This window comes from Cydia splendana, chromosome 17, assembly GCF_910591565.1.
Source record: "Cydia splendana chromosome 17, ilCydSple1.2, whole genome shotgun sequence".
NCBI classification, from domain to species: Eukaryota; Metazoa; Arthropoda; class Insecta; order Lepidoptera; family Tortricidae; genus Cydia; species Cydia splendana.
Window position 1 is genome coordinate 5,994,709 of NC_085976.1, and position 12,858 is coordinate 6,007,566.

Sequence of the window (12,858 nt, forward strand, 5' to 3'; positions counted from 1 at the left end):
AGAAATAGAATTAGGTACGTAGATAAAAATATAAGTAGTTGATCTTATTCTACCTACAACTATTTTACCTGGAGCAAAAATTAATCCGTTGCCTATGACCATCCTCGTACACCTTAGTGTGGTCTCGTCTTTATCTAAGCAAGCTTTAGTCACTACTTCGATAGCTGTAGGGTCTGTCATGCCTAGAAAACAAAACAAAAATAAGTCGAAGGGTGTAATTTATTAAACATATTTAATAGAGTCAGACCTCTTAGTCTGTGAGTTGAAGATAACTGTGCAGCGATTGTTATGGCACAGACGTGCAACTCATCCAAAATTTATTTTAAAAGTCAAACTTCTATGAAATTAGGACGGTAAAATAACACTTGCACGTCTAATATGCTATAAAATTCGCTGCAGAGTTATCTTGGTCTGACCCTAAAACTGTCATCAATGAAATAAATACTTACTAATAAACAGTCTATTGGCAAGCCATAAACTTGCAAGCCCACCTTGTTGGTTAGTTACGCGACCTATCTTTTGCAAAGAAAGCATTAGATCTGAAAAATAACAATTTTTTGTATAATAACTTTCAGTGACGAGCGAGGACAAGAGGTTTCCTTAATGCTAGACCTAAGTTAATAGCAATTTTGATAGCCGAGACTGTGCAATAGAGATTAGTGTGCAAGTGTTATTTATATGTCATAATGTCATAGCAACGTGGATGTTTAGAATAACACTTGCAGTCTGGGCTATCAAAATCGTTGCCAGCTTGGTCTAACTCTAGCAATCTGAACTCGTTGTCCTTAAGTCATTATACTGTTGCTATAGCTATTGCAGCACTAAGGGCTGAAGACGGCGCGGCGCGCGAACTCCTATGCGATTTTAGTTACATTGCGGACTATTGGTTAGGTCCAATTCAACCGACCGATCACAAAACCCGCAATGGTATGAAAATCGCATGCTAGCTCTCGCATCGTCTAAATGAGCCCTTACGATCACAGGAGAGAGGACCATTTTTAGGGAATACCTAGTCCCGGTACTGATTTTGCAGGACGAGAACTGGGAATTCCCCGGTTCGGAACTATTTTTAAATGGAAAACCAGTGTCAGAAGCACATCACCCCAGCCATTTACCTATAGTCTGTATCTTTAGGTCAGCCATTCTTTAAGTGTGTTCCGCGGAACCCTAGGGTTCCGCGACACCCCTGCAGGGGTTCCGCAAGAATTTAGAACACTATGCTTTAGTCGCCTCGAAAAATTGTACTATGCAAAAAACACACTTCTAAAAACTATTGTTTTTAGAAGTGTCCGTCAATAAAAAAGATTGAGAACCGCTGCTTTAGGTATTTAAATAAAAGTAAACAAACAATTTGTACACTGTCGGGTAGTTACGCCTGGATCTGTCACTAAACCACCTGACTTTAACCTACATTATTTGAAAGTGTAATGTTTTCATCTACCCTCATCTGGGTCAGGAGGTTAGTGTTTATTACGACAAATGTACCTATAGTTAGTTAGATATCTATTTGAAATAGGTAGCTAACTTGGTAAATAATCATTTTATCGACAGTAAGATCTTAATTTGACACCGGAAAATAGGTAAGTACTTATTTATTATGCTCTGGTTATCTTATAATGAATTGCCTGTTATCATGGGTTCTCTATTATTTTTCTTTATTGCGTAACATATAGATTAACAGATATAGATTTATATCTGATTTTAAATTACACGAAGTTTTAAAACTAATTCTTTCTGGGTTCATTGCGTGGTTTATAAGACGGCGTAAACACTGCGGTCACTGCAGGTGCAGGGACATATAACCTTTTAAAATGAGTATTTCGCAAACACTACCCTAACCTAACGCATAAACGGAATACTATAAATTATTGCAACTTAACTTGCTTAAATGTAGTTATTTAACGCTATGCTGTTATATACTTTATGGCAAGTTCTAATGTCAGTTTGATAGTTCGATCAATCAAATTAGAGACCGGTCTTCACACGTATAAAAATTTCTAAGCGTCGCGTCGGCAACCCTAGCGTTGTGCCGGTGCGCGCGGTGCGGGGAACGGCGCGCTGAAGGTCAATCCATTGTATTTTTGTGTAGGTATCAAACCGGTAGGTATTTGCGTTTTCTTTGAGAGATAAGTATCTGTTCGTAAGAACTATTATATAATCTGTGTCTGGGTTAAGGTGCCATTTGAGGGTAGATTTTGTTTACTTTTATTTAACATAACTGAACATATTTTGTCTAAGGTGTAGAGTTTTTGAAATTAGGGCTTGTTGAGTTAGAAGCTCTACAAGAGATCTGATAACTTATTGACAGTGCGAGTGGTTTCGTCTTGGCAACATTTTACACGAACATGTTGTTTTTGATGGCATTAAGTCTAAGTGGAAATTAGTAAGTCCGAAGTATGGGTTTTCTCTACCAATCGAAAATGGACTTACTACGGGACGGGACGGGACTTACTAGTTTAAACTATAATTTACCTTCATAGCTTCCGGTGAACATATAAGCATGTCCAATGATCGGATAGGCTTTCAGCCCTGAAGGTGCCTGCTCAGCAAGTCGGTAGAGCCTACGACGCGACAGGTAGTAGTAAGCGGCACCGACTGCTGCCGCCACCAGCAGAAGCTGCCAAAACATTTTAACCCCTATAACTATGCGAAAAGGGCTTCAAATAGCTCTACATAAGCTGTGACTGCCTCGATAAGCACGCAGTACAAAATTTTACACTTTCTTGCCCGGTTGCTCAAGATTTAATACGTTAATGTTTAACTTCCGCACTTCGCGCTAAGCTATATATAGCTAAATGATTTGACATCCCAATCGGCTTTCGTCTGAGGGCCTCTTAACCTTGTCTAAACATGGCGCCGTAGTAACTATACATAAATTAAACGCTTCCATAGTTACTCGACTACTTTATCATAAGAATTTCCAACATAAACTGACCGCTGACCATTGACTTATTGATATATTACTTCGTAAAGACGGACGGACACCAAGAAATGGGGCCTGAGGGCACTTGCACTCGCACTTGTAAATTCGTACACGCGTAAGTGTGGCAGGGAGGCAATACGTCGAACGTGGTTCGCGGTAGGCCCTCAGCTCAGCACACTGGTGAGCACATGAAAGCGAGCTAAACGTGCAGTCCAACGCAACTAATAGTTGCGACCAATCGCGCTCTGCTCTGAAAAACCATCAGCCAATCGCGTTGTGCCATTCCACTGGTCAGAATTAAATGAAAGGCTGGTCTTTACTTTTGAAATAGTTGCCTGTGATGAAGGTTGTTTTTGAAAAAATAAATCCATATCTAGTTACCTAGGCTTTTCAAAAGATCTGTATAAAGACCGGTTGGACTCCGGATGCCCTAACTCATCGGATGTTTTTTGCATTATCGGCAATGTCATTAATTCACTTTACATATAAGTAACTAGCTGTGCCCGCGGCTCCGCCCGCGTGGAATTCGGTCCGTGTCAGTACTTAAGCGGCTAATTTCTAATCCTAATTTCTCTCCCTCTTCCCTGGAGGCGGAACTTTGAGTAAAGTTGACAGATGGGTATGCTAGAGGACTGTAGTCCAGATAAATATTTTACAGTTAGGTACCACTAAATAAAACTACACTCCAAAATAAATAGTTTTTTTTTCGCCCTTATTCAAATTGTACACGTGATTTAAAGACAGAGTAGTAGGTGTATATCGGACGATACAGTAAGGTATACGCGCGCGAGCAAAAGCGAAGCGGCCTGCCTGGGCTGGAGCGCCACTCACCGTGGTCTTCTTCAGACTCCTGAGGAAGACCACGTGCCCCTTGTAACCTCAATGCGTTGCGAGACTTTCGCGAATGATTCGATTTTTTCGGAAAGGCATGGTAATGCGTATAAAATGCGAGTCCCAAATCGTTTGACTCCGCAAACGACCAATGCCGGATTAAGATATTTTGATGCCAAAAGCATTTCTAGACCATGGTGCCCCCTCTCCCTAGGGTCATCAAGATTACATTGAATTTTTTTGGTAAATTGAGTGACGTTTCATTGCCGCATTATAGCTAAGAATGGAAATCAGTCACATCATTTTATCACGAAAATTGACAGTGCCGCAGCAGTAACGTTGCAACAGAGTACTTAATGCTGCTGCAGTCTCCACCCGAATGTCACCTTTGTCACATCTTAGAATGTTATTGAAAACGCGAGCGAAACGAGCGCGAAAAATTTTCGATATAAAAAACGCAATTTGATAGACAGTTGTACATTTTTACTTTTAGTCCCAACCAGGCGCGAATCCAGGATTTCATACAGAGAAGGGATGGGACAGTTTTTTATCAGCCTAGCTTCGCATATAGGACTCGATATTTAAGGGTCTCAGCGAGGTTGTTTTCATACAGAAAAGATGCAAGAAAGCAGAGCTTGGCATTGACCAAGTGAATTAAATTGGCGAAGTGTGAGCAAGGCAGAAGGCCAGCTGCGAAAGAGGAAAGCTTGGATTTGGATCCACGCCCAAGTATAATTAAGGCAGAAGATCAACTTTGCCGTAAGGCAGAAGGCCTCGCTTATCCCTTCAAGTGGCGCCAGCGAAAACGCGAAAAGTAGTCAAGTGGCGGGGCCCCGGTGTGGGTGATCAGCACAGATTAAGAAAATTTTACAAAATCGTCGATTTAAGCTTTTCTATGTTTGAAGTATATTAAATCACATATTGTTAGAATCAGCGTAATATAGGCTATTTGAATAATAAATAAATAAAATAAAAAGCCTTTTATTTCCTGCTATTTGATAGGTACATGATTTGTTTGGTTAGTTAGATTTGGTTAGTATTTATTTGTTTTTTAGTTAAATTTATTTTTGTTAGTAATTTTACTCTTAGTCTAATAAGCAGGAACCCCTCAGGTGAAGGCCTCTTCCAAAGCTAGCCATTTTTCTCGGTCCTGAGCAGTTTTTTGCCAATTCTGCCCGGCAATTTTTTTAATGTCGTTATCCCAGCGTGCAGTTGGTTTTCCTTTTCGGCGCGGCGTTTGCCATCAGGCCCTTTCCATGACGTGACTGTTTTTGTCCATCTGCGGTCCTTCAGACGCGCGACGTGTCCAGCCCATCTCCATTTTAATTTCCTTGCTTGAGCAAGAGCATCAATAGTTTTTAATTTTGCTCTTATTGTGCTGTGTCTTATCTTATATATCTTTTTCACATTCAGCATGCTGCGTTCCATTCCTCGCTGGCATGTGATTATTTTATTTTTTACCTTGTCGGTAAAATTCCATGTTTGGCATGCGTGTATTAAACTTGGTATAATGCATGTGTCCATAACTTTCTTTTTTAATGTAGTAGGCATTTCACTTTTGAATATTTCTTTATAGTTCCAGTATTTGTTCCATGTACTTTTGACTCTCCTCTCTATTTCTAGTTCGTTGTTTGTGCTATTGAAACCAATCTGTTTCCCCAAGTATATATAATGATCAACATATTCTAATGGTCTGCTATCTAATGTTATATTAACTTTTTTATAATTTGACATGGTTTTTGTTTTATTTATGTTTACCTCAAGGCCTACTTGTTTGCTACTATTGTGGAGAGTTTTGATCATGTATTGTAGACTGCAGGCTGATTCTGCCAGTATCACCAGATCATCTGCAAACCTGAGGTGACTTAGATATTTGCCTTGGATATATAAGCCTTGGTTTTTCCATTCTAGTTTACCAATGATGTTTTCTAATATGGCTATGAAGATTGTTGGGGACAGGGGGTCTCCTTGCCGGACTCCTTTTTCCACTGGAAAACTTGGACCAATATTTTCTAGCTTTATTCTGCTGGTGCTCTTGGTATATATATTTTTAACCGACTTCAATTTCATAGAAGGAGGAGGTTCTGTATTCGGTTGTGGCTATTTTTTTTTTTTTTTTTTTTTCTATGTACGTTCACCGATTACTCCGACATCCGTAGTCCGATTTGAGTAATTCTTTTTTTGTTTGAAAGGAGCTACCTCCGAGTTGGTCCCATTTTAATTTGGTTCTGTTCTGATGATGGGATCCATGAGGAATTGAGGGAACTCCTCAATTTTTAAAGGCACATGCATGGTGTTTTGGGCGTTTTCTTAAGCAACTCGAGCATTTTCTCTCGAAAACCACTAATTTGATGAAATAGACCTGATGATGATGATTATTTTGATGATAATGATGATGATTTCTTTAAATGTAAGTATGTTCAGCGATTACTCTGGCACCTGTGATCCGATTTGAGTAATTCTTTTTTTGTTTGGAAGAAGTTACCTCCAAGGTGTTTCCGTATTATTTTTGGTTCTGGTCTGATGATGGAATCCATGAGTAATTGAGGGAACTCCTCAATTTTTAAAGGCACGTGTTAAGTGATTTCGGGGTTTTCTAAAGTAACTCGAGCATTTGCTTCCGAAAACCACCAATTTGATGTACTGCAACTGTAGCCTTACCACGAGTTTGACATTGACATATTCGCTAACGTCTTATATATGCATCTAAATGTAACTTTTTATGCATCTCGCTCACACTAAGGTTAGTACGAGCGAGATGCATGGGAAGAAAGTTACACACATGCTAGCGAATATATCAATGTCAAACTCGTGGTAAGCTGGTAAGGCTACTGATCGGGGGTTAGGGTTAGGAGTTAAGGGGTCAGAGATTAACGGGTCGGGGAATGGCGGTTGAAGGGTTGCTGGTTCAGGATCGAGGGGTTCCTGGATCAGGGGTTGATGTGCTGTGAGGTTGAGTGATCGGGGGGCTGAGGGATTGGGTCAGTGGCGGGGCGGGCGGATGGATTTAGTTGACAGGAATTATAATTTCCCAGACGGACTCGAGACAATTCCTGGTTCAGGGTCGAGGGGTTCCTGGATCAGGGGTTGATGCGCTGTGAGGTTAAGTGATCGGGGCGTTGAGGGATTGGGCCAGTGGCGGGGCGGAGGATGGATTTAGTGTAGTAGTGACAGGAATTATAATTTCCCAGACGGACTCGAGAAAATTCCTGATTACATACATATTTATTAAAGTAATAGGTACACGAATTTAGTGTTAAACATGATCTTGTTTTTCATTCATGCGTCGCGCTCTTAACAATGCGTTAAAACTAAAAATGGAAAAATAAAAACTTTTTACAAAAAAAAGCAAACCGACTTCAAAAAGGATGAAATAAAATATTATCCTTTTTGAAGTCTATGCGTTACCAACTGATATGTTTGAAGTCGGTGCCAAGCCAAGTAGTAACAATACCAGTCAAAATAATCAGCTTTATAGCTATAAATCCCATTAGAACTGCACTAATAACTATTACAAATGTGTAAGTAATTTTGTCTGCCTCTTTGTCGCCTTTTCATGGCTAAACAACTGAACCGCTTTAGGTGAAATTTGGCAAGAAGGTAAATTTCTTAAATTGTTTTATATTTTGAAATGTAGTCCTCTGGATAAGGGACGGGAAATTACTCAGTCCCAATCTCACACTTGCGTTCTATAGACTGTTCGAGCATTAGTAAGAAATGCTCTTTAAAAAAACCGACGAAAAAAAAATGCATTGGATTTCCACTAATGTGCCGACAAACATGGTACAGACTGCGCCAAGAAGGTTTGATCGTGTGTTCTGAGGTGTGTTCTTAGATACAATCGACGTCAAAGATATATTTACACTTTTGCACCTTACTCCTTTGTAATAAGGCGAAAAGTGTAAACATATTTTTAACGTCGACTGTACCTACAGAAAGTACGTTCATTGTCGTCGTGTAAGGCAATCCAACGTAGGTACATCCTTATCGAATCGCACCAAAATCATGGTATGCTTCAAAATTTGGCTTGGCACCGACTTCAAACATATCAGTTGGTAACGCATAGACTTCAAAAAGGATAATATTTTATTTCATCCTTTTTGAAGTCGGTTTGCTTTTTTTTGTAAAAAGTTTTTATTTAATATATTTATGTATTCTGTCTCTACATTTTGATCCTGTAAAGTTGTCCAAATACTTTCATGAGAAACAGTATCGAATGCTTTTTGGTAGTCGATGAACCCGATATATAGTGGTCGTCGAAATTCTTGGTATTTCTCAATGATTTGTTCTAAGGTGTGTATGTGATCTATGGTTGAGAAACCCTTTCTGAAGCCGGCTTGTTCCATAGGTTGTTTCTTCTCTAGTGTGACTCTTAATCTTTGATTTATGATTGTAGAGAAGAGTTTATATGTTGCTGGTAGTATACTGATGGGTCTGTAATTGTTGATGTCTTTGTGGTCTCCTTTTTTATATAGTAAAATAATATCAGATTCTGACCATTGTGACGGCGTTTCATATGTCTCTAGTATTTTGTTAAATAGACTTAGTAGTGGTGGCGCTAAAATATCTTGGGCCTCCTTTATAGCCTCATTTGTAACATTGTCGGCTCCTGGACTTTTATCTGATTTCAATTTGTGAATAGCATCTGTAATTTCTTTATAGTTTATTGGCTCTACATTTGGTTTGGTTTGATCTATTTCTATGATGTTGCTGTGACTCGGGACTTCTATTTCTTGTACTTTGTTTGCAGCGCAGGCATATAGGGTTCGGTAGAAATCTGTTGCAATATTAATGATCTCGCTGCGGTCATATTTTGTCTCTTTTTGAGCCTTTAATCCTTCAATCCATGTTTTTTTTGTTCTCAGTTCTTTGTATCCTTTTTTTAAGCTTCCTTTTAGTTCTAAATGCTTTTCGAGTGTTGTAGTTCTATGTTTCTGATAGTCCAACTGTATGTACTTACTTGTTAGTTTATATAATGCTTTAAGCTCATTTTTCATTGCCCGAGTTTTGTTTTTAGTTTTCTGTAGTTTTTGTTTTCTTTCCATCAGGTTTCTTGTGCGTTCTGAAATTATGGTTTTCTTAGTAGTCGTATTGTTTGCTTTGGATGCGCTTTGTAGACTGCTTTGGATTGAGTGTATCAATTTGTCGTGTAAAGATTGCACCGTGTCTTTTTGTTTACTCTCTAGCAGGGCAGTTATTTGTTTTTCCAAGTTCTCTTTATAGACTAGTAATTCTTCTTCGTTTCTAAGAGGGCTGTACTGTTTTTTTGGTATCTAGCTCTGCTTTTGATTGGCACTATAAGTGATATTACTGCTCGGAGCGGTCTGTGGTCTGATGGGTAATTTATGTTTAGCGTTCCTATATTTTGAAATATGTGTGGACGGTTTGAGAGTATATAATCAATTTCATTTTTATACTGCCCATTTGGAGAACACCAGGTCCATCTAAGTTTGGGTTTCTTCTTGTAAAAAGTATTTATGATGGCAAGTTTGTTTTCTAAAGCAAAGTCCACAAGTTTTTGGTCTCTGGTGTTCCTCACTCCATATCCGTATTGTTGTGTTACAAGAGATTCAGTTGTTTCGGGTTGACCAATTTTTGGGTTAAAATCACCCATAAGTATGAAATCGTTGATCGCTTCGTTTATGGTATAATAAAAAGAGTTGGCCTCTTCTTCGGGTGCCGCCTCGGTAGCAGCGTAGACTTGTATTAAAGAAATTTGTTTATCCAGATTCCAGAAAGCTCATGTTCAATAGAGCAACTCGCTCTGATATTCCGATGTAGCTTTCTATATATTGTTTGAGGTATGGTTTTATTATAAATCCGACTCCATAGTTGCCAGGCGTGTGACCTGTGTGACAAAGAATTAAATCTTCATATTCGGATATTTCATTACCAAGCCGTCGCACTTCGGATAGACCAATAATATCGTATTTTATGTTTGCCAGAGCTTCTTTTGATTCAATGACTCGTTCATAGGAAGACAGTGTTCTGACATTGTAGGTTATTATGTTAAGTTGTTTTTCGTTTCCTTGGTTGTGTTTTGAACATTTTGAGGTTGATGTCTTTGGAAGGTTGTGGTCGTAAACTTCCTCGGTGACCCGAAGCCGACCCGAAGCCGGCTGCTTGGAAGTTGATCAGTTTGCTTATCTTTTGACGTATTTTCTGTACTTGTTTTTTCTTTATGTTTCTGGGTGTGCTGTCGCCACCCAGTTGTTAGTTTTTTTGGGTCTCTGATGAAGATGGCTGTCCTCGCCCTAAGAAGTTGAGTATGTTTGGCCTGATAATGTCTTTGTTCACCGTTTTTTCCCGTGCATCTTCTGATGTCCCCGCTTTGGGTACTTTCGCCGGTCCTTGCTGGCTCGCCGGTGTTTGGCTACCACTTTGTTGCGGTGAGACTGACAGGGCTCTCTTTTTACTATCGTTTTTCTCTTTTACTATCAGTTTGTTATAACGGATAAATGCAATATTTCCTTTTGCCTTTTCTTGTATTACTTGCTCTTTCAGTAATTTTCTCTCTTCCAATACTTCTTTAGGGAAATCTTCTGTTATATATTTGAATATAGCAATTAAATTATTCTAATGTTTATACATTTGGCCAGACCTGATCAAACTCCGGAAGAATGACAGTTTTCCAGCTTCCTTGTTAAAAATAACTACCACCATAAAACTAATTGATTATTGGAGGTACCTAATTGCTATTTAATTATCAAAGGAAGACTTTTATCTTTAAGATTAAATCAATAAAAGGGACCTGAGATACAATTTCTTTTACAAAACAACCAAAACGAGACTGACCTCGGACTAGGCGGTCGCTCCCGAATCAATGGTCCTTAGTGTCATTACCTACAAATTTTATACCTTGGTGTTTTTGTGTTTCTTATGGTATGCTATCCTTCTCTAGTGTAAAAACTGTTGATTGTGTTTGCAACTATCGCCAAACGGAAGAAAACAGTCTGCAAAGCCACTGGAAACGTTATCTACTGTGAGAACCCAACTGGTGAAGTAAAATTTAAGTGAAATAAAGTGTGACTGACATAACATTTGGCAAAATTCATATCTACCTACCTCAAGAAAGATTGACACAACAGAGGCAGTGTTGCCACAAAACAAAAATAAGTTGTCCATCAGATTCAAGTATTTTTGCCAAGTTGTACGTTCGGAAACCAATATAAAATGGATCTGTCGGAAGCGGCATTTGAGAAAATCTTTACCAGAATGAAGTATGAGATGGAACAGCAGACTGAAACTATATATCATAGGCTTAGAGATTCTCTAAACGACGAAATCACGGATGTGCGAAAGAAACAAGAAGAGAGTGACGAAAAGATCAAGCACTTAGAAAATAAAATCTCGCTAGTAGAAAATAGAGAGAGGCAGCGAAACATCATTTTCCATGGCGTAATCGCAGAAAATTGGGAAAAGGAAGAAAAAGTGATAGAAATTGTGAATGAAGTCATGGGAATTACACTCGAAAGAAATGAGATTCAGTTCAGCAGGAGACTAGGGAAATCTAACAAAAGCCCAATACTGATCAATCTCTCATCCCAATGGAAAAGAAATAAAATCCTGAAAAACAAGAGAACTCTAAAACAAAAGAACACTGAAGTTTATGTTACAGAAGACTTTCCCAAAGAGGTTTTAGAAGAGAGGAAGAAACTTAGAGAACAATTGGACGAAGAAAAGAAAAATGGGAATGTAGCATATATAAGATACGATAAACTGATAGTAAAAGGGAAAACCGACAACAAGAAGAGGGCCCTCTCTCAGTCCCCACAGCAAGATAGCAATGGAGCATCGTCCAGTAATCAAGGACCAGCAAAACTACATAAGGCACACTACAACAGCAGGAGGCGAGGACATCACCATGGAGAAATGATAAAGCATAGGGAAACGCAGACAGCATCGGCATCAAAAACAAACAAAAAGAAACCAAAAGCAACTTTACTACACCTCCAAGCCGGTTGGTCACCGTGGAGGACAAAGCGGACCAAAACCTTCCAACCCAATTTCAAACCCAAAAAACAAATAGAAAGAAAGAATGCTCAAACTTGTTTATATCAACACTTAATGTTTTAACCCTGAGAACCACGGAAAGACTAACAGAGCTTACCCTGGCACTAAGAGCCATTAAATGGGACATCCTAGGACTGAGTAAGGTCCGAAGACAAGGAGAAGCTATAAAAGAACACGAAGATTTTATAATGCATCATATAGGTGAAACGGCAGGACGGCACGGAGTTGGATTTTTAATTAAAAACCACCTAAAGAAATATATAAGGGAGATAGTTGGAGTTACAAGAAAGAATAGCAGTCCTTAATATAAACCTTCCAGATTACTCCAAGGAATGGACTATAGTTCAAGTGTACTCACCTACTCAGAAATCGACAAAAGAGGAGATAAACAAATTCTACGATATGCTGAATGGCATTGTTCACAAACACGCAAATAACTACATCATAGTCATGGGAGATGTTAATGCTAAAGTAGGCTCAAGAAAGGAAGGCGAACAAAATGTGTTAGGAAAATACACAGAGGGGAAAAGAAATAGAAATGGGCAAAACCTTATCAACTTTGCTTTTGAACATGGCTTAACCATCCTAAACAGTCAATTCAAGAAAAGAGAATCGCGAAAATGGACCTGGATTTCTCCAGGAGGACGCGTTAAAAATGAAATCGACTTCATCCTAACCAACCAGCCCAAAAACTTTCAAGATACAGGCGTTGTGAACAACATAAATTTCCATTCAAATATTAGGATGGTGCGAGCTAAGTTGAAAGTGAAACCTCAAAAGAAACCAAGACCAAATCCTAACCCTAAACTTCTAAAGATATGTGGCAATGCTTTCGAAGAAATTGATAAAATTAGCAAGGATACCTTGAGCAACTTCAACACGGAAATAAGGAATGTAAGCGTCCAAGAAAAATACAACCTTTGGGAAAGGAAAATAAAACAAACAACACAAAAGCTTACAAGAACAAATAACAAATTGGAAAAGGAAATAACTGACTACACAAGAAAATTAATTGAAAAAAGAGCAAATCTTATAAAGGAAACTAGAAAGAGTAGACAAACCAGGAACCACATAGCGGCACTAAGTAAACT

The 12,858-nt window shown here is 38.8% G+C and overlaps 1 long non-coding RNA gene across 1 annotated transcript; it reads right to left on the reverse strand.

Moving 5' to 3' along the window:
• Window positions 1-80: 80 nt before the first annotated feature.
• Window positions 81-2,623, reverse strand: LOC134798546 (uncharacterized). The gene is made up of 3 exons (XR_010145211.1): window positions 2,473-2,623; window positions 450-539; window positions 81-182 (listed from the first exon to the last, which is right to left on the reverse strand). It is a non-coding gene; the product is annotated as an uncharacterized LOC134798546 (long non-coding RNA).
• Window positions 2,624-12,858: the final 10,235 nt, after the last annotated feature.